Genomic DNA, 26,894 nt, shown 5'->3' on the forward strand with positions numbered 1-26,894 from the left:
GACCGATGCGATTGGCTTTGCTAACAGCACGGCATTAACTGCACAGCACCTCTCTGTTCATGACAATATCGGTTGAACCTAGATGACTAGAAAAGCGTGGCCTGGCCAGATGAGTTTCGATCTCAGTTGATAAGAACTGATGGTGGGGTTCGAGTGTGCAGCAGATCACACGTAGCCATGGGCCGAAGTTGTCAACAAGGTACTGTGAAAGCTGATGGTGGCTCCACAATGGTCCAACTGAACCGATAATTGACTGGAAATGGTTATATTCAGCTATTTGGAGGCCATTTGCAGCCATTCATAAACTTTACGTTCTCAAACAACAATGTCATGTCAGTGGAATACAATTGTTTGTTGGTCTGGAGAACATTCTCGACACTTTGAGTGAATGATTTAGTCGCCCACATTGCCTGACTTGAATCCCATCTAACATTTATGGGACGTAAGCGAGGGGTCAGTTAGTGCACAAAATCTTCCACTGGCAGCACTTTTGCAATCATGGGCTGCTATAAAGGCAGCACAGCTCAATATTTCTGCAGCGGGCTTTCAACGACTTATTGAGTCCATGTCACGTCGGGGTGCTGCACTAAGCAGGATAAAAAAAGGTCCAATATGATATTAGGAGGTATCCCTTGAATTTTATCACTTCAGTGTAGAATATCACTCTGGAAAATTTTGTTGACAGTCTGATGGGGATCTGTTGACTTTTATCCCACATGCTCTCTCAAACGTCTGAGGACAATGCAACAGAATAATTCATTGATCGTCTGATCAAAGGGGACGAAATCTTCGTGAACAATCCCATCAAGACATAAATAAAATGACAGATCAACAAGGACATGATGTTACTCTTGACTTCAGTGTTTTCACCCATTTTCTTTGCAACTATTGCTGCATAGTTTAAGGGTCATACCCATAAACCGAATTCCTATCTCCAGTCACATACTTTGAAAGAAAATTTAGGTGGTCTTGGAAAAGCTATTCAAGTTCCCTGTAGACATCCACTCAATGTTGATTCTGATGGTCTTGATGCAGTTGTTGCCCAAATATCGTCACAAGCATTCTCTTATACAGTTCATCCTGCAAAATATGTTCATGTGTACCACAACTTATTTCCAAGGTGTTGTGGAGATCTTAGATCATGTTTGTAAGATCTTGTGAAATCAGATCCCACAGTTCCTGCACTTTCCTGCTTCCTTACCAGCTGAAATTTGACAATATTGGGAGAACCATCTTGCTGCCCCACTCTGCATTGTTGTCATATTTATTCAAAATGGCGGATCGAAGATGGCAGCCATAGATGTGGCAACATTGCAATGACATCATGATGGAAAGTTCAAATTTTGGCGGGAAAATGGGTCGATCGGGCTACCTCCACAAACCTAACCCTCTCCTCTCCCCTCCACCCTAGCTCCAACATCCCTTCCACTCCCCATCTGGAAATTTGCGGGAAAAAGACCCAGTCTGTGCTGGACTGCTGGATAGGGCGCTTGTAAGCCTTTATTTTGGATGCATTGTTTATTTAAACAATTTGAGTCATCGTAGATGGCAGCTCATCCAGCGTGTTCCCTATAAGGTCCAGAGACCAACTGACCGAGTTCACAGCACTGCCACCAGAGGACTCTGCCTCTCCCCTCCTGTGACATAATCCAAGATGGCGGTCTGGGAAAAAATGGCGAGTAAAGGACTCAGTCTGTGACTAATCTGTGACTAACTGGTGGTCTGGGAAGATGGACATAACTGTTTACTGTGTTCACAAGACGAGACATCTGTGCTGGACAAGGAGGAGTATATTAGCATCTAAAGACTGCGTCGATAGCAGTGTTATTTGATGAAGACTAATACGCTTCATGAAATAATGAATATGGGGCTAATTTACACATCCCAATTCATGCTAGTCAGTCAGTCTTCTGAAGTGAAAGACGCAAAACATGCGACCCCAGAGTCTCCGTGTGCCAATGGAAGAGAGACAACATGCTAGCTTACAGTATGGCCAGGGAGCATGCTGACTTATGACATGGTCACACGGTAGCTGCTAGGCACTTCGTGTCGCATTGGAAATACCTGCGGCCTTTCTCCTTCCCATCCCCAGTGTATGGATACCCTTTGTTGATGAACGAGAACTGTTTCAGGAATTTATAAATCTGGTGTTGTGGAATATTGGTACATATCGCAACACCCCAAGAAACCCGAAAACCCAAATAAGAATGTCATGATAATTTAATATTAAATAATTCAATTTACAATTTCATATAGGTATAAAAAGGTCTTCAACTATATACTTTCAACTACTTTTCAAGGACCAGACCGCCATCTCATCCTAAGTACCCTCACCGAGTTTGAATTCTGCCAGTAAAGGAAAGTCACTTGCTCTTTCGCTACCAACCTAACAATATTGCGCACAAAGAAAGAACACTGGTACTAACCTCAGCCACCTGACTGCCACTTCCTCCTAGGAACCCTCGCCGAGTTTGAATTATGGCAGTAGAGAAAGGTCACTTGCGCTTTCGCTACCAACCTAAGAAAATTGCGCCTAAAGAAAGGACACTTGTACTAACCTCAGCCACCCGACTGCCACTTCCTTCTAGGATCAGGCGCCAAGTATGAAATCTGCCAGTAAAACAAAGCTCGCTTGCGTTTTCGCTACCAACGTAAGAAAATTGTTGCAAACGAAGCACACCACCACAACCACCACTTCCTAGGGGCAGGTGCAAAAGGACTCAGCCCACACTAGGCTGATGGAGGGAGGAAGGAGTGTACTTTATATATTTGTGAGCAATTTAGGGATGGAGTATATGTATCACAGAACACACGCTCTGACATGCCACACAGCATACAGACCTGCAAACCACTCTTACATAACTCATGTAAAAAGCTCTACACACACTCTTCCAAATTGTAAACGATCAAAAATAACACACTGCACAGCCTACAGACATGCGAGCCACTCATAAACAATGCACAGCATTTACGTCCATTTAGCCAAACAACTCCTAAATTGTCAAAATAATAATCGATGTAAAAGACTCTGCTTGCTAATCGTCAACTGTCGAAATCATACACCAGCCTTTAAATAACAATTAGAGGCAACACCACCACCAGGTGCATTCGGCAATGAGTCCATAGCCCAGCTGATTTAGTTCATATCGAGTCCACTAGAGGACGCTGTAGTGATACAAGTACCGTAATCTAAGATGGTGCCACCTAGTGTGTTCACCACAAGCTCCAGACCCCAACTATCTTAGTACATTTCCTCGCCATCAGAGAACGACACAGTAACACCAGCTGATAACGGAAGTACAGTTGCCCATGATGGCGGTAACAGAGTGTTCTCCACGGGGTCTACGATGCTGTCGTCTGTTTCGTGACGTAAATCAAGATCGTGAGGCAAAACGTCTCAGCCTGCCCTGGGCTGCTGGGGGGAGTAAAGAACGAGTTCACTCTATTTACTTTCAAACATTTTCTTTAGCGATCGAATATACCCATCACATTGATACAAAACATCCACCCTCATTTGCTTGGCGTCACAATACACGGTCTGCAGTACACAATAGCAAACTGCTCCTAAATAATGCAGTACACGCTCAGTACTCGTAAAACGTCCAAATAACGCATGGCACAGCCTACAGGTCAGCACGCAAAATAACGCAACAGACGCGCACAAGCACCCAACACCACTTCCTCTCCCCTCGAAGTCACATGCCTGACAGCCCTCAAACTACACACGGGTCCCTGCTCGGCTTCCGCAAACATGAGGTGGCGACAGCCGCATTTATACTCTATGCTCGTGAAATTCCTATCCAAATACGAGCTCACCTAGACACAGCTCCTGGCGCAAACAGCCAGGGACGCACGCGCCACCAGCCACCGCAGCCGAACACTGACGAAACTTGCATTCCTCTATACAGTCACCGTTATACTGTCATAGCACTCCAAAGGGCATTCAAGCCAGTATCATATTCGAGGCATCTCCAGGTGCTACTTGTCTTTACCATTGAATGCAGAACAGCACAGAGTGTGTTGACACACACGCTCAACCGCACGTACCCACCCCCCAACATGACCGACACAACACAGCCAAGTGCATACGCATAATTAAAAAATCATCTAACAACCTTCCCAATCGTATTCTTACATCACATAACTTTGCATATATAAAAAAAAAAAATAGCCATCATGCTCTCAACATACGCAAATGGTCTCACCGCTCCTGTATCGCACCACAATCAATCGAGCATTCTCATTTGCTCTTATCGAATTTACAAGTCGAATTACTTACTCCGCAGGTATTGGAGCACCATACACCTTTTCTTTCTCGGACTTCCAGCAGTTATTTGGCAAAGATTGCTAAATTGGTCAAACAGTTCCTTCATCTATACATCTCCAACCTCTTCATTCTTTCTACCGACGCTACACTCAGTGGTAATAAACTATTTTACACTAATCACCATTTTGCATCAACAACTGAACATGCGAAATTTGTCTACAAGTCATCAAATACATACTATACTAGCAAGAATATTGGACCATCAAACCGATCTCCAACCAGGGAATATATCACCGAATCCCGCCTCGATATAGTAAACATGCAATTCATTTCCCCAACCACACCAAATCACCCTCTTTGCATCAGCGAACGAAAGTCACTCTCAGAACTGACGTTCAAAGACATGCTCCTCTCCCTTTGGCATAAACGCTCTGCTCATTCCGCTTTCTTGTTCGCTTTCTACAGTCATCTCCAGACTAGTCGATTACAAGAACACTATTTTCGCCATAATATTATACAATTTTCGCCGTACTTCTCGATATCAAGCGCACAGCACTAGCCACCCGATCACTAACGCAACATAATGCGCAAGAAATAGACAGTAAATTATTTCTCCAGAAACACCAGACTTCAGCAAGGTGCAGTGTGCTGTAAACCATTGACTAACTAGAACAAGTAAACTGATATTTGCACTCTCGAATACCGAAGTCAGTGATCTAACACATCCCACATGATCAATTTGTTTACAAACCAACTATGATCTTTCCCACGTCTAGAGAACAGGCAAACTTGTGTCCAACACACGACAATCCATATTCCCTCAACTAAATAAAGGCATCAAATGTGCAGAAGCAGTCGACCGAACAATTTACATGGGAGGGAATAACACTCCACCGCAAACGCACCATCTTCTCAAAGTTACACTTGATCACGAAAGCAGCCCAGCACGTACTTAGTTCTCTGTTCGGTCATCTAGAACAGAGTAAAGTTATCTATCATACATTCCTACACTCCAACAGGCCTGTGCATTCGGAAGAGCGCTACCATTAACGTGGGAACGCGAATCAATACCACCACATACTTTGCTTACGCGAACACATCCTAGAAAACGCCTCACATATTTCTTCTATCATTATACTTACAATTAAATCTTATGATCTAGGTCTCAACTGAATGGTAATCAGCAATGAGCGAAGTATTGGAAATACACTCTGTTGAATGTTGTGGCTCTGGAAATACCTGTACCTTCCTTAGCACCAGACATACTCTTCCCTTCGCTATCACAGTACCGGTACCCTAAGTCAGATCCACACCCTCCCTACAACAGCACATAGACATTTCCTTCACACAAACAGATATACTTTATAAACATGACCCTCAAATGCGGACATATCACGCACACTCATGATGAATTCTGAAAGTCATTCGGCTAAGGAACGCAGTATGTGACCGGTATTTGCAGCTCCCTCACGCCGCTAGATATTTATCCATTATGTGTAATGCATTCTGTCCTGATACCATGTCAGTTGCTCCGTTGTATATCCACTGAGTTAAAGGTGATGACTAATTGAGAAGGGTCACAGCCACAAGTGAATCATATCTCGAAACGAGTCACTATTCTCGAACCTATATGCTACAGTAAAAATCCAACATGATCTTAGTCAGTCCCTAAACATCTTGCAACTGCTCCCATTTATACAGCTTTGCGCATGTGATCATACCATTTTAAGTCGGAACTGAGCAGAAGTCGGACAAAGCCATATCCACCACCTTCTGCAGCCTGTCTAGAAACAGAGTGAACTGAGTTACTGCCGACAGGACCGTGTTTTGACCATTCGGCGGAAATGCGAGCATTGTGGTGCGTTCCCAAACTACATACAAGTACTACAGGTCCACGTCCATTCAAATCTATAAACCCAACACCCTATCATCGTTATTATCAACCCCCTCAGCAGGCAAAAATTAACAACTATAGAAGCTCAAATAACTTCATCCAATATAGAACTGACGTAGGCGCCATTACTCGCGCGTTGACGCAAAGCTGTGTTGGGGGTCCAGCGCGGAGAGAGAGCCAGAGACAGAGAGAGGGAGATAGAGAGAGAGAGATTTCACAGTGCTTCCTAGAATAGCACAGCGTGCACCCCTTAAGGCATTGCTAACGGCATACTTCGCTCCTTACTGAATTTACCCCTCAAACTGCTGCTGCTACTGCTCCCTGTATCGAACAAACCTATTAAATACACACTTATTCATACACTAGAGACGGTAGTTTAAAGTTTCATCAACCCTACTGTAGGAGAATCAGGGAAAAATAAGCGAGACAGTCAATTTTTTTCCCATTGAGGGTGCATTATACTGTATGTCTATTGAGATACCAGTGATTCCAGATGCATCAGTCACGTGACATAGCCTGCATTCTACTCGTATACAGCTACGTGTTCTGTATGTGTTTTAAAGCACTGTCTACTTCCGATCGTTAACGGTAAGCCTGTCGTTCATCAGAGGACTTCCATATCATGTGTGAAGAAACTTGACACACTCCTCGAAATGAGCTTTCATTTATGTGATCACCCCTGTCGCATCATGGGTGAAAAATCGAGACTTCAGGGTCATAAATAACTAAGCGGTAAGAGCTTGTGATGCGCTGCAATCGCTGTGTACGCATTGCCCTACTAATGCACTGTGTGAAGAGTTAGTGATGGAATGAGTTGTAATTTTCACATGTCGCGCGCTGCTGCTTTGCGTTTATCTGTTTCCTTGTAGGATATATCCCCCGCTAGTAAGTATCATTTTATGTAGGCCTTATGCAGGCATCGTACAATTTTTGAACTGTGATCGGATGTGCAAAGTGAACACTTTACGTCTCTGCAAAGCTATACTGCGCTCGTATCATGAACAGCAAATGTTTTACGATTCGATAAGATAGTTCAGCCTGTGAAGAAGGATGTATGTCTGATAGGGGTGAAAGGTTTTCGATCTAATATTATATCCAGTTTTTAAGTGTAGAACGTCATAGTCTTAGGAGTGTGTATGTTTATATTCTCTATCTTATGAATACCTTCCAAGTACAGATCCTAGACTCTAGAACAATAATTTAGAGTTGATAGCTTCGTTGATTTAGGTAAAAATGTATCCAACTCAATTCGTCTCGAACTCCATCGCGTATAAAAATAAGTCTTTTGTTGTTCTTCTTAACTGTATGCTACTACATTGCGTCGCTTTGAAATCTGTTACTATACATCGATAACGAGTGCTAAGCTCCTCGACATGGTAACATCTCGAGAAATCTCGTGCACTTGGATGGGTTGGGGCTTGGAGAGCTATATTCCTTCACGAGACGTGGTTCGACGCGCAAGTCGCCGAAGTGGCGTCAGATCTAAAGGCTTGCACCTGGCGAAGGTCTACCCGACGGGAGGTCCTAGTCACACGACGAGACGTGGAGTGTAGCGCTCTTCTTCTGCTCCTTGGAGATTAATTCTCTAGCGGTGCTGCAGGGTGTGATGGTCAATGACTGTGTGAGGTTGGTCTTTTACCCTAAGACGGGGAGAATGCTCTCTGACTCCAATGAATGCACGTACTGAACAGTAATCTACCCACATTCGCAATCATACTCGCAAAGTGATGTAAAAGGGGTGGTTTAACTGTGATACTGAAATTGGGGGAGATGCTGTCACATCAATGGCCGGTGCTGAACTTAGTGTAAAATTCTTCACACTATCAAGTCTGTTGCTTAATATTACAGTACATCGAAGGTGTATTTTCCATCACATCCGCGCATCGGTTACCACATAGTGATTGAGGGACATAGCTTGTTTGAGTTGGGGGAGAAGTTTTGTGGGTGGGAGACAAGTTCTGGGGGTTGTTAGCAGCTAAACAGCGATCGCGTACATGAGTGCAAAATTACCAATAACTCGAAATGGAACGCCGAGCCATCATCTGTTCTGTCACGGCGACATATGAACTTAAATGTAGAGGTCGTGAAAGACTTTCGCACGGTAGTTTGGAAACTCTCCACAACGCTGACAAACGCTACTAGTTTCCTTATGTTGAAAGTGTGTTTTATTTAAAAATAATTCAGTGTTATGATATCCACGGTAAGAATATAATTTACATAGTGTGATGTCTAGTTTTCTGTGAGAGGTCGTGGATCAGAGCGACTTAACGCCGGTTTAGAATCTGACATGGAGGTCGAAGAAATGAGAGGAAAAAAGAAATGTTTGGCAGTGTACAAAGCGCGTTATAAAACAATGATTCAAACAACTAAACAGGACCACTGTGGGCGTTTCTTGCAATGTACAGTATAATACATGGGACACGATCATTCTCCTAGAGTAGGGTGATGACACTTGAAAATACCGTCTGTAGTGTATGAATAAGTGTGTATTTTATAGGTTTGTTCGATACAGGGAGCAGTAGCAGCAGCAGTTTGAGGGGTAAATTCAGTAAGGAGCGAAGTATGCCGTTAGCAATGCCTGAAGGGGTGCACGCTGTGCTATTCTGGGAAGCATTGCGAAATCTCTCTCTCTGTCTCCCTCTATCTGTCTCTGGCTCTCTCTCCGCGCTGGACCCCCAACGCAGCTTTGCTTCCACACAGCGTCTATGTAAGTTCTATATCGGATGAAGTTATTTGAGCTTCTATAGTTGTTAATTTTTGTCTGCTGAGGGGGTTGAGAATTACGATGATAGGATGTTGGGCTTATAGATTTGAATGGACGTGGATCTGTAGTACTTGTATGTAGTTTGGGAACGCACCACAATGCTCGCATTTCCGCCGAATGGTCAAAACACGGTCCTGTCGCAGTAACTCAGTTCACTCTGTTTCTAGACAGGCTGCAGAAGGTGGTGGATATGGCTTTGTCCGGCTTCTGCTCAGTTCCGACTTAAAATGGTATGATCACATGCGCATAGCTGTATAAATGGGAGTAGTTGCAAGATGTTTAGGGACTGACTAAGATCATGTTGGATTTTTACTGTAGCATATAGGTTCGAGAGTAGTGACTCGTTTCAAGATATGATTCACTTGTGGCTGTGACCCTTCTCAATTAGTCATCACCTTTAACTCAGTGGATATGCAACGGAGCAACTGACATGGTATCGAGACAGAATGCATTACACATAATGGATAAATATCTAGCGGCGTGAGGGAGCTGCAAATACCGGTCACATACTGCGTTCCTTAGCCGAATGACTTTTAGAATTCATCAGGTGAGTGAGTGATATGTCCGCATTTGAGGATCATGTTTGTAAAGTGTATCTGTTTGTGTGAAGGAAATGTCTATGTGCTGTTGTAGGGAGGGTGTGGATCTGACTTAGGGTACCGGTTCTGTGATAGCGAAGGGAAGAGTATGTCTGGTGCTAAGGAAGGTACAGGTATTTCCAGAGCCACAACATTCAACAGAGTGTATTTCCAATACTTCGCTCATTGCTGATTACCATTCAGTTGAGACCTAGATCATAAGATTTAATTGTAAGTATAATGATAGAAGAAATATGTGAGGCGTTTTCTAGAATGTGTTCGCGTAAGCAAAGTATGTGGTGGTATTGATTCGCGTTCCCACGTTAATGGTAGCGCTCTTCCGAATGCACAGGCCTGTTGGAGTGTAGGAATGTATGATAGATAACTTTACTCTGTTCTAGATGACCGAACAGAGAACTAAGTACGTGCTGGGCTGCTTTCGTGATCAAGTGTAACTTTGAGAAGATGGTGCGTTTGCGGTGGAGTGTTATTCCCTTCCATGTAAATTGTTCGGTCGACTGCTTCTGCACATTTGATGCCTTTATTTAGTTGAGGGAATATGGATTGTCGTGTGTTGGACACAAGTTTGCCTGTTCTCTAGACGTGGGAAAGATCATAGTTGGTTTGTAAACAAATTGATCATGTGAGATTTGTTAGATCACTGACTTCGGTATTCGAGAGTGCGAATACCAATTTACTCTACTTGTTTCTAGTTAGTCAGTGGTTTACAGCACACTGCACCTTGCTGAAGTCTGGTGTTTCTGGAGAAATAATTTACTGTCTATTTCTTGCGCATTATGTTGCGTTAGTGATCGGGTGGCTAGTGCTGTGCGCTTGATATCGAGAAGTACGGCGAAAATTGTATAATATTGTGGCGAAAATAGTGTTCTTGTAATCGACTAGCCTGGAGATGACCGTAGAAAGCGAACAAGAAAGCGGAATGAGCAAAGCGTTTATGCCAAAGGGAGAGGAGCATGTCTTTGAACGTCAGTTCTGAGAGTGACTTTGGTTCGCCGATGTAAAGAGGGTGATTTGGTGTGGTTGGGGAAATGAATTGCATGTTTACTAGATCGAGACGGGATTCGGTGATATATTCCCTGGTTGGAGATCGGTTTGATGGTCCAATATTCTTGCTAGTATAGTATGTATTTGATGACTTGTAGACAAATTTCGCATGTTTAGTTGTTGATGCAAAATGGTGATCAGTGTAAAATAGTTTATTACCACTGAGTGTAGCGTCGGTAGAAAGAATGAAGAGGTTGGAGATGTATAGATGAAGGAACTGTTTGACCAATTTAGCAATCTTTGCCAAATAACTGCTGGAAGTCCGAGAAAGAAAAGGTTTTTGGTGCTCCAATACCTGCGGAGTAAGTAATTCGACTTGTAAATTCGATAAGAGCAAATGAGAATGCTCGATTGATTGTGGTGCGATACAGGAGCGGTGAGACCATTTGCGTATGTTGAGAGCATGATGGCTATTTTTTTTATATATAAAGTGATGTGACGTAAGAATAAGATTGGGAAGGTTGTTAGATGAGTTTTTAATTATGCGTGTGCACTTGGCTGTGTTGTGTTGGTCATGTTGGGGGGTTGGGTACGTGCGGTTGAGCGTGTGTGTCAACACACTCTGTGCTGTTCTGCAATCAATGGGATAGACAAGTAGCGCCTGGAGATGCCTCGAATATGAGACTGGCGTGAATGCCCTTGGGAGTGCTATGACAGTATAACGGTGACTGTATAGAGGAATGCAAGTTTCATCCGTGTACGGCTGCTGTGTCTGGTGGCGCGTGCGTCCCTGGCTGTTTGCGCCAGGAGCTGTGTCTAGGTGAGCTCGTATTTGGATAGGAATTTCACGAGCATGGAGTATTAATGCGGCTGTCGCCACCTCATGTTTACGGAAGCCGAGCAGGGACCCGTGTGTAGTTTGAGGGCTGTCAGGCATGTGACTTCGCGGGGGAGACGCTGTGGTGTTGCGTGCTTGTGCGTGTCTGTTGCGTTATTTTACGAGCGGCCCTGTAGGAGTTGTTTGCATGTCGGCAGTCTGTGTATTGTGACGCCAAGCACATGAGGGTGGATGTTTTGTATCAATGTGATGGGTATATTCGATCGCTAAAGAGAATGTTTGAAACTAAATAGAGTGAACTCGTTCTGTACACCCTCCAGCAGCCCAGAGCAGACTGAGTCGCTTTGCCTCACGATCTTGATTTACGTCACGAAACAGATGACAGCATCGTAGATCTCGTGGAGAACACCCTGTTACCGCCATCATGGATAACTGTACTTCCGCAACAGTTGGTGTTACTGTGTCGTCCTCTGACGGCGAGGAAATGTACTAAGACAGTTGGGGTCTGGAGCTTGTGGTGAGCACACTAGGTGGCACCATCTTAGATTATGGTACTTGCGTCACTACTGCATCCTCTAGTGGCATCGATATGAACTAAATCAGCTGGGCTATGGACTCAGTGGTGAATACACTAGTTGGTGGTGTTGCCTCTAATTGTTTAAATAAAGGCTTGTGTATGATTGCAACAGCTGACAATTAGCAAGCAGAGTCTTTTACATGGATTATTATTTTGACAATTTAGGTGTTGTATGACGAAATGGACGTAAATGCTGTGCATTGTTTATGAGTGGTTCGCATGTCTGTAGGCTGTGCAATGTGTTATTTTTGACGGTTTACAATTAGGAAGAGTGTGTTAGAGCTGTATACATGAGTTATGTGGGAGTGGTTTGCAGGTCTGTATGCTGTGGGGCATGTCAGAGCATGTGGTCTGTGATACATATAATCCATCCCTAAATAAATTGCTCGGAAATATGTAAAGTACATTCCTTCCTCCCTCCTCAGCCTAGTGCAGGCTGAGTCCTTTTAGCACTTGCCCCTAGGAAGTAGTAGTGGTGGTGAGCTTCGTTTGCAACAATTTTCTTACGTTGGTAGCGAAAACGCTCGTGAGATTTGTTTTACTGGCAGATTTCATACTTGGCGCCTGATCCTAGGAGGAAGTGGCAGTCGGGTGGCTGAGGTTAGTACAAGTGTTCTTTCTTAGGTTGGTAGCGAAAGCGCAAGTGACCTTTCTCTACTGCCATAATTCAAACTCGGCGAGGGTTCTTAGGAAGAGGTGGCGCTCTGGTCCTTGAAAAGTAGTTGAAAATATGTAGTTGATGACCTTTGCATACCTATATGAAATTGTAAATTGAATTATTGAATATGATTAAAATTGAAATGGAATAAGGTACTTAGGTAACTGATAGGTTAGATGCACGATGTGGGTGTCTGCATATTTACAGAAGACTATGTCCAACACGTGTATGGAGGTGGCGTACGAGGGTGTGTTGCGTAAGCGATCAGACGGCCGTGGGGCGGCGGCGCGGTGCATGTCCGGTTATAACTCGAGCGCGTTCGAGAGAGAATAGACGTTGTGACAGTTAACTTAGCGAGAGCATTCTTTGTCGAGCAAGCCATGTGGTGGACCTGCGGTTGTGTGACCTTGGGGAAGATTCCACTCTTGGGCGTACAGTTTTGGTGCAAAACGTGTGAGAGGGCCGAATGCACGTGGTGAACGGACAACATACCGTTGTGACGTCAGAATGGACGGGTTCGAACGAGCAAAACATGTTTGTGCCACTGGACCCGCATGATCCGAGCGGGCGCTGGACCAGAGGCATGCGCGCGGGCTACTGCTGACCGGTGGCGCCAGGGGTAGCCTCCTCTGCTGGCGATGATTTGAACTAAGTCAGTTGGCGTCTGGACTTAGTGGCGAGTGCACTGGGTGTCGCCATCTCGAAGATGTGTACTAAGTCTGCCGGAGAACAAGTGATGACAGTACTCCTTGAAACTTGAACTTGGAATTTGAACTTGTGACAGATTTTTGTTATGGATGTAACGCAAATGGCTTTCTTCGCGCCGAAATCGGACATCTTGAATAAATAATAAATGATAATAATAATAGGAAATAGACATTATCGTTTTGGAATTTGAATTAGATGCAATTAATAATAAATAATAATAATAGTAATAATAAATCATAATAAATCATAATGAAGATAATAAATGATAATCAATAATAAAAAAAGTACGGTTTTACAGCCATTATCCTGTTGGAATTGAATTTGATGAAAAATTTTTCTGGATGGTTAGGTTAGTGAACATAGCACAATTGAACTATTTTCCCACCAAAATACAAATTTCGCGCAAGTTTTCTGGGGGTTAGGTTAGTGGTGGTAGCCCAATTGGCCTATTTTCCCCGGCCAAAGTCTGCCATCTTGATTAACGTCACGGCGGCGCTCTCTGGTGGCAAGGGTACGAATTAACACAGTTGGACTCTGGACCTCGTAGTGGACACAAGTGCATGGTATAAATAATAATAAATAATAACAATAAATGATAGAAAACGATAATAAATGATAATAATAAAGGGAAGTACAGTTTCGGAGACATTACCCTGTTGGAACTTGAACTTCCCGCCATTTTCTAGGGGTTGGGGGATTAGGTTAGTGGACGTAGCCCAATTGGTCTATTTTCCCGCTATTTTCGTTGTGTGTTGCATTATCGTGCTGGAATTTGAATTTCGCGCCAATTTCTTTCTGGAGGGTTAGGTTAGTGGAGGTAGCCCAGTTGACCTATCTTCCTGCCAAATTTCAAACTTCCCATCAAACCCGCCATTTTGGATTATGCCCTGCACTGTTATGAAGTTTACAGCCCGGCATCTTGTATGACGTAATCGCCGCCATCTTGAATAAATTTGGCAACAATGCAGAGTGTCCCCATACATCCTTTGTCCCACTACTAACATCTTGCTTCTTTTGCTTCAGAAGGCTGACTGACTGGACTTTTATCGAATTATCTACAGTTGCAGCACACTCGTTTATCAGTATGAATTGGGATGTGTAACTTAGCCCCATATTATTATTTCATGAAGCATATTTGCCTTTATCAAATATCATTGCTATCGACACAGTCCTCAGATGCTAATATACTCCTCCTTGTCCAGCATAGACATCTTGTCTTGTGAACACAGTAAACAGTTATGTCCATCCTCCCAGTCCACCAGTTAGACACAGGCTGAGTCCTTTTCCCGCCATTTTCCCAGACCGCCATCTTGTATTACGTCAAGGAGGGAAGAGGGGGAGGGACAACAGTTCCCTCTGGTGGCAGTGCTGTGAACTAGGTCAGTTGCACTCCAGAACTTATGGTGAAGACATTGGATGGAGCTACCCTCTATGGCAACTCAATTGTTCCTAAATAAGGAATGCATACAAAATAATGACTTATATCCATCCTATCTGGCTGCCCAGCACAGCCTGAGACCTTTTCCCACCAATTTGTGGAGATAAGGGGAGGGGGAGGAGTGGGGTGGCAGGGAGGTGAGTGGAGGGCGTTAGGATAGTGGGTGTAGCCCAATTTACCTGTTTTCCCCCCAAAATTTGAATTTCCAGGCATGATGTCACTGCAATGTTGCCATATCTGTGGCCATCGTCTTGAATAAATTTGGCAACAATGTAGAGTGGAGCAGCACGAAGGTTGTCCAACTGCTGTCGACTGGTACAGTAAATAACATCTGTCCAAGTGTATTTTTAATCACCTGTCGTAAGTCCGTGTCTGACCTAAAACATTCTTTCCGAAACTTGCTTCAACATTTTGTGCAAGTCTGCAACTGTTTTCCCGAAATAGAACTTTATACAAAAACACTGTTCCCTCAAGTCAGCTATCACAAAACCACTAACCCATGGAAACAGGGCGGTAAAAATATGAGCACCAATCAGCAACCAAACAGCTTGGCTCACAGGCATTTGCTACTTTGATAAAAGAAGGCTGTGTGGGAGGCACCATATGGTGTTTTACTGTACTCGTAACCACATGCACTCGAAAAATTTAGGGAACTTTTACATATCAGCTCTTATTTTGATAAAATTATGTTATCATTGTTGACTAATATACATAGAAATCATTTGTGCACTGGTGTCCAAAATTAAAACAACAAACGAACATTTTCCACGATTGCGTTTATTTTGCCACAAAAAAATATAGACAGATGATATTAAAGCAGAAACAACGTAAAGAATACAGAAATGTAAACAACTGCTACATACATAACAATAGACAAAAATTCTCTTCGTGTTTTCCAACTTAACGGTTTTGCAGACACATTCTGACAACTGGTTAATGTGCTCAGTGTGAGGTGTGACCACCTCTGGCAGCAATACAGGCATGACAAGATAGGGTGTGCTTTGAATGATGTCATCAATCTCATGTTGATGCAACGATGCCTGATCGTCCTGCAGAGCTGCTTGCTAGTCATTGAGAGTGGTTGATGGAAGCTGATGCAATACAACCCACCTCCCCGCGCATCCCAAACGTGCTCTATGGGATTCAAATCGAGAGAGCGAGCAGGCCACGCCAGGGGTATATTATCTTCCATTTCCAAGAAAACATCAACCACCTGTGCTCTATGAACTTGTGTATTATCGACCATCAATACAAAGTCTGGGCCTACAGTACCTCACAACAACCACACATGAGGTCCCAAGATCTCGTCACGATATCTGACAGTAGTTAATCATTGCCAGTCCATCTGTACAATGGCTTGAAGAGGTGTTCATGTGATGAACATAAACCCTACCCACACCATTAGGGATCCTCCTTGATCTCGGTCCATTTTCACAATGTCTGGGTCGCAAAATTGAGTTCCACGTTCTCTCCAGATGCGAATCCGTCGAGAATCACTCTACAGACCAAATCGGGACTCATCTGTGAAAGAGCATTGGCCCACTGTTTGACTGTTCAGGTGGCATGTTGACGGCTCCACTCTAGACGTTCCCTTCTGTGAAGACGCATCAGATGTACACATAAAGCAGGTCTCTGACAGTAAAGACCACTCTGCCCACTTCTGCCTTCTGTACACCATTTGTCTCGATGCAACACGTCCAGTTGATGCTGTTGGGTCAGATGCCAGTTGCCGTGCAGTACTTCGGCAATACCGTCATGCCCTCACAGCCAAATAACGGTCCTCTCTTTCTGTTGTTACAAATGGTCGGCCCCGCTCTGGTCTTTGGGATACAGTTTCCATCTGTATAAACTATTGCCGCATCCGAGAAACAACAGAACGATTCACGTTAAGTCATCGGACCACACTTGCGACTGTCCTACTTCCATTCTTCCTATGGCCTTCCACCGCAGAGTCTGGTAGGCGTCTTCTCTGTGCTATACTGCACCGTCTGTGACTGTGTACGCAGCAACTGTGGAAGACGGACTACCCGACAAAAACACCTCGTTTGGTAGGTGCTCTGGTGTCATCTTTTGCGTGATTGTCCATTGACCAGAATGCCACCTTCTGTGAAGAACGCGATCGTACGGGCGTCTATTGAGAGTTTGACGCAGAGTGGGGAAATAATGGTTTCTTGCTATAATTTTGGACGCCAGTGTATTCTGATAACATTGTGTTCATTATCGTCAATGCTCATATTCACAGAACTGTTTTCACAGCTTTCGATGATATATTTGTGAGAATTCATACAACATCTGCTGATAGGAAGGGCGTTCCAAAACCAGTTAGTTTCAGATTCCCTGGATCATTTGCATGATAAATGGCAATGATGTGGAGCGAGTTATGTTATGTCCAAAAAATAAATTTGTAAATGTGGCTACATGCTTACATTTAAAAAATATTTCTCAGGATCTATGCACCCAAATTGCGTGAATATGTAATCACTTGTCAGTTCTAGTATAATATATTTGTCCAATGAATACCCGTTTATCATCTGCATTTCTTCTTGGTGGGCAATTTTAATGGCCAGTAGTGTATTATCCCCTCACCATGTGTTATATCTGCGATTAGTGAAGTGTTTCTACGTAGATGTAGTGAACTGAATATGTTGTGTTATTTCGAAACTGAGAGTGGAACAGTTCGATGCTATGTGAATACCTTATAATGATTAGCGGTTATCATTTCATAAAATTTCATTACACGCGTTTCATGTCCGTGCTGTCAACTGTCGACGTGTATTACAAGCGAAAGCGTTATTTATCAGAGAACCTTCGTACGAAAAAGAATGGGAGCAGGGTAGCTAAGTTGGTAGCCATGGTAGCTCGCGAGGAACAGAGAGAAGGTAATCGCAGACAGGTTGCAGCCATATGGCGGAAGCAGCCGCATGTCTTCCGGTAGCGTGTGCAAGTGCCGTGAGGGACGGGCTGTAGCCTTACCACGAGTAAGCGGCCCCCTCGGCTTACCCCGAGAGCTCCACCTCGCGGCACCTGGAATCGAATATCCTGCAGTGAGAGCCGAAGACATCCCAGTGACCGAGGCACATTCCCCAGTCCAGGCTGCCTTAAGCCGTCGGCATTAGGGCCGTGCTGTCGAACACCAACGTTGAGTGTGCTAAATTCAACACGCTGCTGAACGCTCAGAAATAATGCGACTTGTGCATACGATACGTGGTCCCCAACGTGGTATACGCGATCACAACGCACTCCAGCGGCAGTTGCGGGAGGTTTCTAGTTGGTAAATCACACTGTTTACTAAACGGGCGCGAGTAAAATTCCCGCGTTAGCTCTAGGAAAACGCACATTTTGCTCCATCGTCCACGAAAAGGAAAGTGCCATGTCCAATTAATAAAGACATCATTCCCACATTTTAGTAAAACGTCAAGGTAATCCTTACTTGATCACTGTTCCTACCCATAGCGGAATCTTTGCAACATGTGAATTACGAAGCGGAAAAGAAAAAGGAGCAAAATATCTTTATACAAGTAGCGCAAGCTGTCCTATAAATGAAGCCAACCGAACAAAGTCACCCTTCAAAAAAGGTGAACTTATATTTACACAAAATCAAATATTATAGTATATACTGATATTCAACTAATGATGAAGTATCAGAACGTAATAAAAACGCAAATGTTACGAAAAAAATTTAGACTTGTCGAGTCGCGAACTTCTGCCCAAACTTACTACTTCATGCGAATCACTGACGCAATTTTTTTCGCTAAACCATCAACACAGTAGTGACACTCAATCATAGCATGTTAACACTTGGTGAAAACCTTAATCGTAGATATGTTACTAATTGAAATTTAATTATAACAAATTGTACCAAGAAGAATGCGTTTTGGGTGGATTTTCAGTGTGTGTCGCTGCCTTCAAATGGCATACTCTTATAATATGCAAGTTACAATAATTCTTTTGCCACGAATATGATGTTAATCATTTTTTTATTGGAACGAATCACACAGTTTACTACGGGTTTTCCGGTGATTCTCAATTTGCTAGTGCCCAGAAACGGCATATATACGTATAGGCTTGAAATGAGTGCCAATATGGCGCCTCACAACTCTGTACTGAAGGGAGACGGCGTGCGTGTGACGTAGGTGGTCAAAGCTCAGACGCACGCTCAGAATATCTGACACGCTAGATATTGCTCTGCACGTTCGGAAAGACTCCCGAACGTGCTACTCCACGCTATGACGTCAGAAACTCGGCACGCTCAACGTTCGGTTGCACGGTCCGTGTGCCGACGGCTTTACTCCGCGTTGGTAGAAATGTGTGTGCTGCTAGCGATCTTGCACCATAGACAGGGATGCGTCTCCTTTTGCACCGTCAGATGTAAAAGTAACTTCCGGCTTACTCGATGCATGTTGTACGGCCACTAATGAACACAGTGTACTCATATACACCGAGGTGACGAAGGTAATGGAAAACCTCCTAATATCGTGACGGTCTTCATTTTGGCCGGTGTAGTGAAGCAACTCGACGAGGCATGGTATCAAAAAGTCGTTGGAGGTCCCCTGCACAAATATTGAGCCATGCCACCTCTATAGCTGTCCGTAACTGCGAAAGTGTTGTCGGTGCAGGATTTTGTGCGCGAACTGACCTCTCCCTGGGCGATTTGGGTCAAAGTATTTGCTAGAATTGTCCGGAATGTTCTTCAAATCAATCGTGAACAATTGTGGAGTCTAGGCGTTCAGTCCGGAACCGCGCGACAGCTACGGTCGCAGGTTAGAATCCTGCCTCGGGCATGGATGTGTGTGATGTCTTTAGGTTAGTTAGGTTTAAGTAGTTCTAAGTTCTAGGGGACTGATGACCACAGATGTTAAGTCCCATAGTGCTCAGAGCCAACAATTGTGGAGTGGTGACATGGCCCATCGTCATCCATAAAAATTTCATCGTTATTTGGGAACATGAAGTCCACATGAATGGCTGCAAATGGTTTCCAAGTAGCCGAACATGAACATTTATAGTCAATCATCAGTTCATTTGCAACAGAGGATCCACTCCATACCGTGTGAACACAACCCACACCATTATGAAGCCACCACCAGCTTACACAGTGCCTTGTTGACAAATTCAGTGCATGGCTTCGTGGGGTCTGCGACACACTCGAACTCTGCCGTCAGCTCTTACTAACGGAAAGCAAATGCAGTCGTTTCGGTCGTCTGCTGCCACAGCCCATTAACGCCACACATTTCGCGCACTGTCCTAACGGATACGTCCTTCGTACGTCCCACTTCGATTTTTGTGGTTATTTCTAGAAGAGTTGCTTGTTTTTTAGCACTGAAAACTCTACACAAACGCTGCTGCTCTCTATTGTTAAGTGAAGGCAGTCGACCACTGCGTTGTCTGTAGTGAGAGGTAATGCCTGAAATGTGGTGTTCTCGGCACAGTATTGACACTGTGCATCTCGGAATATTGAATCCCCTAACGATTTCCTAAATGGAATGTTCCATGTGTCTAACTCCAACGACCATTCTTCATTCAAAGTCTATTAATTCCCGTCGTGCGTCCATAATCACGTCGGAAACCTTTTCAAGTGAGTCACCTGAGAACAAATGACGATTCCGCCAGTGCTCTGTCCTTTTATACCTTGTGTACCCGATACTAACGCCATTTATAAATATGCGTATTGCTATGCCATGACTTCTGGCACAGTTTATTACTGTGTGTTTTGTGTTGTACCTGTTAGGTGAGTTATTGTTGCAGAGCTTCTCACGGCTGTGTATATTTTTTCACGTAAACAAAGGTAAGTGGGATAACAAACCGAATAAATCATAACTACATTATTACCTTGTAATGAGCTACCGGAAACGATATGTTCCTTCTACCAGAATACTTATAAAATGTCCCGAACATCTCCGAAATTTTGTCGTTAGAGTTCGTGTTCACCCTCTACAAATAATCTAGTGGATAACAGCTGATACTGGGGCGATGCTCTGCAGGTGATGCTGTCATTGGAACGCCAGAAAATGTAGTGAACAGAAGAAGAACAGCAAAGGATTGATGATTTGTTGTGGAACTGGCAGTTGACCCTCAAAATGAACTGTAAGAAAATGAAACGCCTACGGCCGTCCTTATGATTTTATCTCTTATGTAACTACCAACTCCGGCGCTTCAATGCGCCATCTTCAGGCCTTAGTCGGTGGTGAAGAACTGAATGTCCATATATACGCTGCATCAGTGGTAACAAACTGTAAATGTGATCTCAGCACTCCAACCATCAACCGCAGTTAATGGTTGGAGTGCTGACATTGCTTGGTCTGCGTAAACCAGTTATGTTGGCCACTGATGCAGCCTATAAATGGATCGTGATAACCCCTTCAGCATCAACTAAGGCCTGAAGATGGCACTTGAAGCGCCGAAACTTGTAGCTACACAATAAATAATACCATGAGAACGACTGTAGGCGTTTTCTTTTCTTACAGTAGTGAACGGCCGTGGTCCCCAAGACCTCCAATCAAAAGGATGGACATACAAAAACTCAAAATGAATCTGTGAACGGATCTGAATATGTGAACGGATGCGTTAATTAATTAGTATGATATTTCGATTTCCTTTCGTTTTAAATTTAATAGGCCCATGGTACAGACTGCTCATAATAATCGAAACTTTTAACAGAATGCTCTGAACCGGTTGTGAAACGGAAAATAAAGTGTGAACATTAATTTTAGTTTTAAATTGGGGTAAAAATGCCACATTTTGAAATGATTGAGTTTATGGTAATGAAGTAATGAGTCGTAAAGATGTCAGAATGAGATTTTCACTCTGCAGCGGAGTGTGCGCTGATATGAACATCTGAGCAGATTAAAACTGTGTGCCAGACCGAGACTCGAACTCAGGACATTTGCTTTTCGCGTGCAAATGCTCTACTGACTGAACTACCCTAGCACGACTGAAGACCCCTCTTCAGAGGTGTACTTCTGCCAGTATTTCATCTCCTAGTCTTTACGTGGTACGCAAGTTTTAGTGATCGTAGAGATTGCAATGAAGATGATACATCTCCGTGAGCATCATCGACAGTTTGAGTCGAAGGGAACGTTCAAAAAGCGGCTGAAATCATTCGAAATGATCGTTATCGAATTATGAGGTTAGGTGAGGTGCTCAGTGGAATTGCTAAAACAACTTGGCACCGCATTCTAACGCAAAATTTGGGCGAGATTTGGTGTCGCTTTGTGCCCCCCTCACTCACTGACACCGCAGAGACATGGAAAGATTGGCCGCTAGGGATTGGCGAGATACGGTGTTATCGGTACGATTCACTTACAGAGCGCCTAACCTTGGAATGGGAAAATTCAGAATCTCCGAGAAGGAAAAAAAAGCGCTCATGCAGCAAAACCGTGTCAAGGCACTGCTCACCGTTTCCTTTGATTCAAAAGGAATTATCCATAAAAAATTCCCCCCAGTGCGTCAAATGGCCAACGAAGATCGCTAGTTGGATATTTCAAATCGTTTATGGGAGAGGACAGTTTGAGTTCGACCTGAATACCGGAATTAAGGATCACAATGTTTGCTGCACGACAATGAACCACCACACGAAAGCAACATCGTACGCGATTTGTTGGCTCAAAAATTCATCGTCGTGCTTGAACAATCACCATATTCGCCTAACTGTCCCCATGCGCCGTTTTTTTTAGTTTAGTTTCGAACAATTTTTCCAAATATTGCAATTGTGCATTGATTCGCAAGGAGCCTATTTCGCATAAAAACCCATACAAACAAAATCTTGTGTTTTATTTCATATAAGTCACCTATTTTGTGGGACGGGCCGTGTGTGCATACGCAGGTGAAGTTGCAGGTAAGAAGCTAGTTTTAGGTAAAATATTCAATAAAATCGTAAAGATTATATTACTAATTCGCTTTTGTTCTTGGCCTTTGTTATGGGCAGGACATGAAGTTGTGTTTCAGTCGCTGCTGATTTACCAAGTAAAAAATTTGTTTAACGGCCAAATTTTCCGCAACCAATTGTTTTGATTTTAAGACAAGAAAAATTTTCTGATGCTAGACACAGTTCCACATTTCATGCAAATCAGGACACACAAAATTTTTGATTTCCTGTCGCCAGACGCGTCATGAACTTTCGAACCTGAGGAACTCCATTATCAGGTAACTTTGCTCGTTTAAAGAGGTACAGTAAGAAAGCAAATTTTAAATATACTTAATTCAAATACAATACCTTTTTCTGTTACATTTGATTTGTTATCTGGGATTAGCTCAACAAAAAAGTTCCCTTATAGTTATAATATGTTATTTTTAAAATTGAAGTACTGGTTTCTGAGTGGGCAAGAATCTCAAATTTTTGTTTCTTTTTATAATAAATATAGTTATTCATAACCATGTTCACAAGTCGCATTGAGAACATTAATGAATCCAGTTCTTCTCATTTTTTATCTCACCATTCATTAAACCATAAATTGTACAGTTAATTCTATACAGTTAAATAATAAACATTAAATACTGCTTTGTAAACTTTTAATTTAAACATCGGTCTAAAATGCTGTTATTATGGAATAGTTATCGCAAAATTTCCTCTGGTGTGGCCTGCACCACTTATTCATAGTAGTCATTTGCAGCCCCAAATACGAGCCTGCGTTGCTTGCTGAGCAACTCTCAATTTTTCACATGTCCCATGTGTCGTTACCATAGGTCAAAGCTAGCAGAAGATACTGATCGCCTAATTTGTAGTATAGTTTACCAAAAGCGCAATATGTCTTTTTTATTCTTCTGGTTATTTATTTTTCTATAATTTCTTTCGCTGTCTTCAGCTGTACAAGAAGCGTCGTACGGCTTCTTCAACACCACTCACAAAACTTATCAAAGGTGGTGCTCTAGGTGTAGGTGCAAAGTTCAAACCCTTACTTAATACCGACCGCGTCGCGTCGTCCAAATTCTTGTCCGTGAGGTTAACAACGGAACGTCGTGCAGTAATCCCCTGTGGCGGCGACTGTTGTGGCACCAGACGGTCAAATTTTGACATCTGCCGAGAACTCGCATCCTTGTGTACCCACTCAGATTTGGCGGAGGTTACTCCATCAATCCAGTCCCTATGGAAACTGCAGAGGAAGTAAGGAGGGAAACTTGCCGTGCTCTTCTGAAGGCTCCGCCTCAACACAGTAACATTACCTCCGCAGAAAGGGCTGCACTGCGAAATCTCCGAGAAGATCCGGACGTTGTGGTACTGAAGGCTGATAAAGGCAATTTAACTGTACTGTTACCTCGCAGTTTGTATGTGGATAAGATGTATGGTCTCCTACATGATTCTGCCTACAGGAAGATTGAGAACGATCCTACAGGACGTGTTCAACGGAAGACATCTCCTCGTTGCCTCCAGAGACGATCAAGCGCTTAAGACCTCATGGCAGCGTACCTCCAAGACTGTATGGCCTTCCGAAGGTACATAAAGACGGACTACCCTTACGGCCAATAGTGAGTAATATTGGGGCCCCCACTTACGATTTAGCCAAACATCTTGCATCCTTGCTGAGGCCATTTGTGGACAAATGTCCACATCACATACGTAACTCGGCCAATTTTATCAACAGACTGCGATCTCTCCGCCGAAGTACTTCTGATCTTTTAGTTAGTTTTGATGTGGTGTCTCTTTTTACAAAGGTACCTCTTGCAGACTCCTTGGCACTGATTGGCACTAAGTTTCAGGTGGGAATCACTACTTTGTTTCGCCACGCTCTCACCTCAGCATATTTTATGTTCAACCAAGAATATTTTGAACAGATTGACGGCGTCGCCGTGGGTAGTTCCTTGTCTCCCTTGGTGGCCAACCTTTTTATGGAGGATTTTGAGGAGAGAGCACTTGAATCAGCAGGCCTCAAACCAACTGTTTTTTGGAGGTTCGTGGATGACATTTTCGTAGTGTGGCCTCATGGAGAAGAAAAATTAATGGAGTTTTTAGATCACCTCAACTCCATTCATGAGAACATTCGGTTTACCATGGAATTAGAGAAAAATGGTTGCCTCCCTTTCTTGGATGTGCTAGTTAGACGGAAGAGTGATGGCTCTCTGGGGCATTCGGTTTATCGTAAGCCCACACATACTGATTTGTATTTAAATTCGTCCAGCTGCCATCACCCATCGCAAACAATGAGTGTACTTAAAACACTTGTACACAGAGCTCATGTAGTGTCAGATGCAGATAGTTTGCCTGAAGAGCTTGCCCATCTGAAGAGGGTTTTCAAAGAGAATGGATATTCTACCCGGCAAATTAGCAAGGCACTTGCAATTAAGCCAAAGAAACAGGGAGTGGAGAAAGAAGAGAGCACGTCTACTAAATCTCCAGCTTTTCTTCCCTTTGTTGGCAACATTTCCTCCAAAACTGCAAGAATCCTCCACGGTTTCGAAGTGAAAGTAGTCCACCATCGAAGATTTCCGACTTGCTGGGATCAGTGAAAGACGATCTGGTATTGCGGAAGGCGGGAATTTATAAAATACCTTGTCAGTGTGGCATGTCACGTAAAGGACAAACATTGCAAACAGTAGAAGAACGTTGCACTGAACATAAGCGCTGTACTCGCCTTTTGCAATCTAGCAAGTCTCCAATTGCTGAGCACTGCGTTTCCACTGGACACTCAATGGAGTATGAAAAGACAACAATTTTGGCCACAGAAACATCCTTTTGGGACTCCGTCATAAAAGAATCAGTGGAAATTCCCATGACAGACAATCTTATCAACCGTGACAATGGCTACCAGCTAGATAATGCATGGAACCCCGTCATCTCTAAGATCTGCTCCAGACGAAGACGTCAGAGTACTCCGATGGCCGCAGCAATTGACAACGCCGAAGACAGCTGAGTTCTGCAGTTCCACCAGCGAGGGCGCTGCTGGGGGCGGTGTGGTTCGTCTCTCCATATGATTTTGACGCATGCGCGGAATACTCGCTGCACGCTATATATTACGGAACGAAGGGCGCCTTCGTCAGTCTTTGATGGCTCACCTGAGGATGGCTGGCAGTTGTCCAGTCGAAATATCGTGGATGGAAGCTAACGACGACCGGCTGCAAGCCCGAAATCTTTTTGAATATTCAGTTCGCCGGGAAAATTTTAAATTTCACAAGTTTAGTGTTGTCTCCTTCAAAATATTTCCCTTCTGATTGCACACACTTCTTGCAGCGCTTCTGCCATTGATGGTAACATTTCTGGAACTCATCTTCTGTAACATCCTCCAAACCCTGGTCACAGCTTTTTGGACATCCTTCGTTGTTTGAAAATGGTGTCTCTTAACCGCCGTTTTGACTCTTGGAAATAGAAAAAAAGTCGCACGGAACGATATCTGGTGAATTGTTTTGAGATTAAAAATTGCTGAACTGACAGAGCAGTATGGGATGGCGCATTATTGTGATGCAGAATCCAATTATCAGCAATGTTGGCACGGGCACGAAGAACTCTTTTACGAAGTCTTTCTAAACTTTCTTTGTAGTAATATTGGTTAACTGTTTGTCCAGGAGGCACCCAGTCTTTATGAACAATTCCCTTGGAATCAAAGAAGCACACATGCACTTTTGACTTTGACATGTGAGCTCTTTTTGGTCTGCGTGATCCCTTTGAGCACCATTGCGAACCTTGGCGTTTTGTCTCTGGATCGTACTGAAAAAACCAACTTTCATTACCAGTGATAACACGGCTCAACAATTCTGGATTGATTTCCATTTGCTCTAACAGATGAGCTGCCACATTTTTCCGTATTTCTCGCTGTTGTGGTGTGAGATTTTTGGGGACTATTTTTGCACAAATCTATCTCATACCAAGACCTTCAGTAATTACTAGACCTTACCTCGATTGATGATTGATGTTCAAATCTTCTACAATCATTTTCACGGATAATCGTCGATCAGATCATACGAGTTCACGCACCCTGGCCAAGCTGACATCCGTCCGAGAGGTTGATGGTCGTTCACTGCAGTCTTCAATATTCGTTCTGCCTTAATTAAACATTTTATGCCAACGAAAAACTTGAGCTCTTGACATAACCTCCTCTCCAAAAGCCTTCTGAAGCTTACCATAAGTTGTCGTCGCGTTTTCACCCAATTTAACGCAAAAAGAAATGGCATACCGTTGTGCAATATTATTCGGTTCCATTTCCGTGACGAGAGACACAAACACGTGTTAACGTATTACAGCA

The sequence above is a fragment of the Schistocerca serialis genome, chromosome 4 (genome assembly GCF_023864345.2).
Source record: "Schistocerca serialis cubense isolate TAMUIC-IGC-003099 chromosome 4, iqSchSeri2.2, whole genome shotgun sequence".
Classification (NCBI taxonomy): Eukaryota; Metazoa; Arthropoda; class Insecta; order Orthoptera; family Acrididae; genus Schistocerca; species Schistocerca serialis.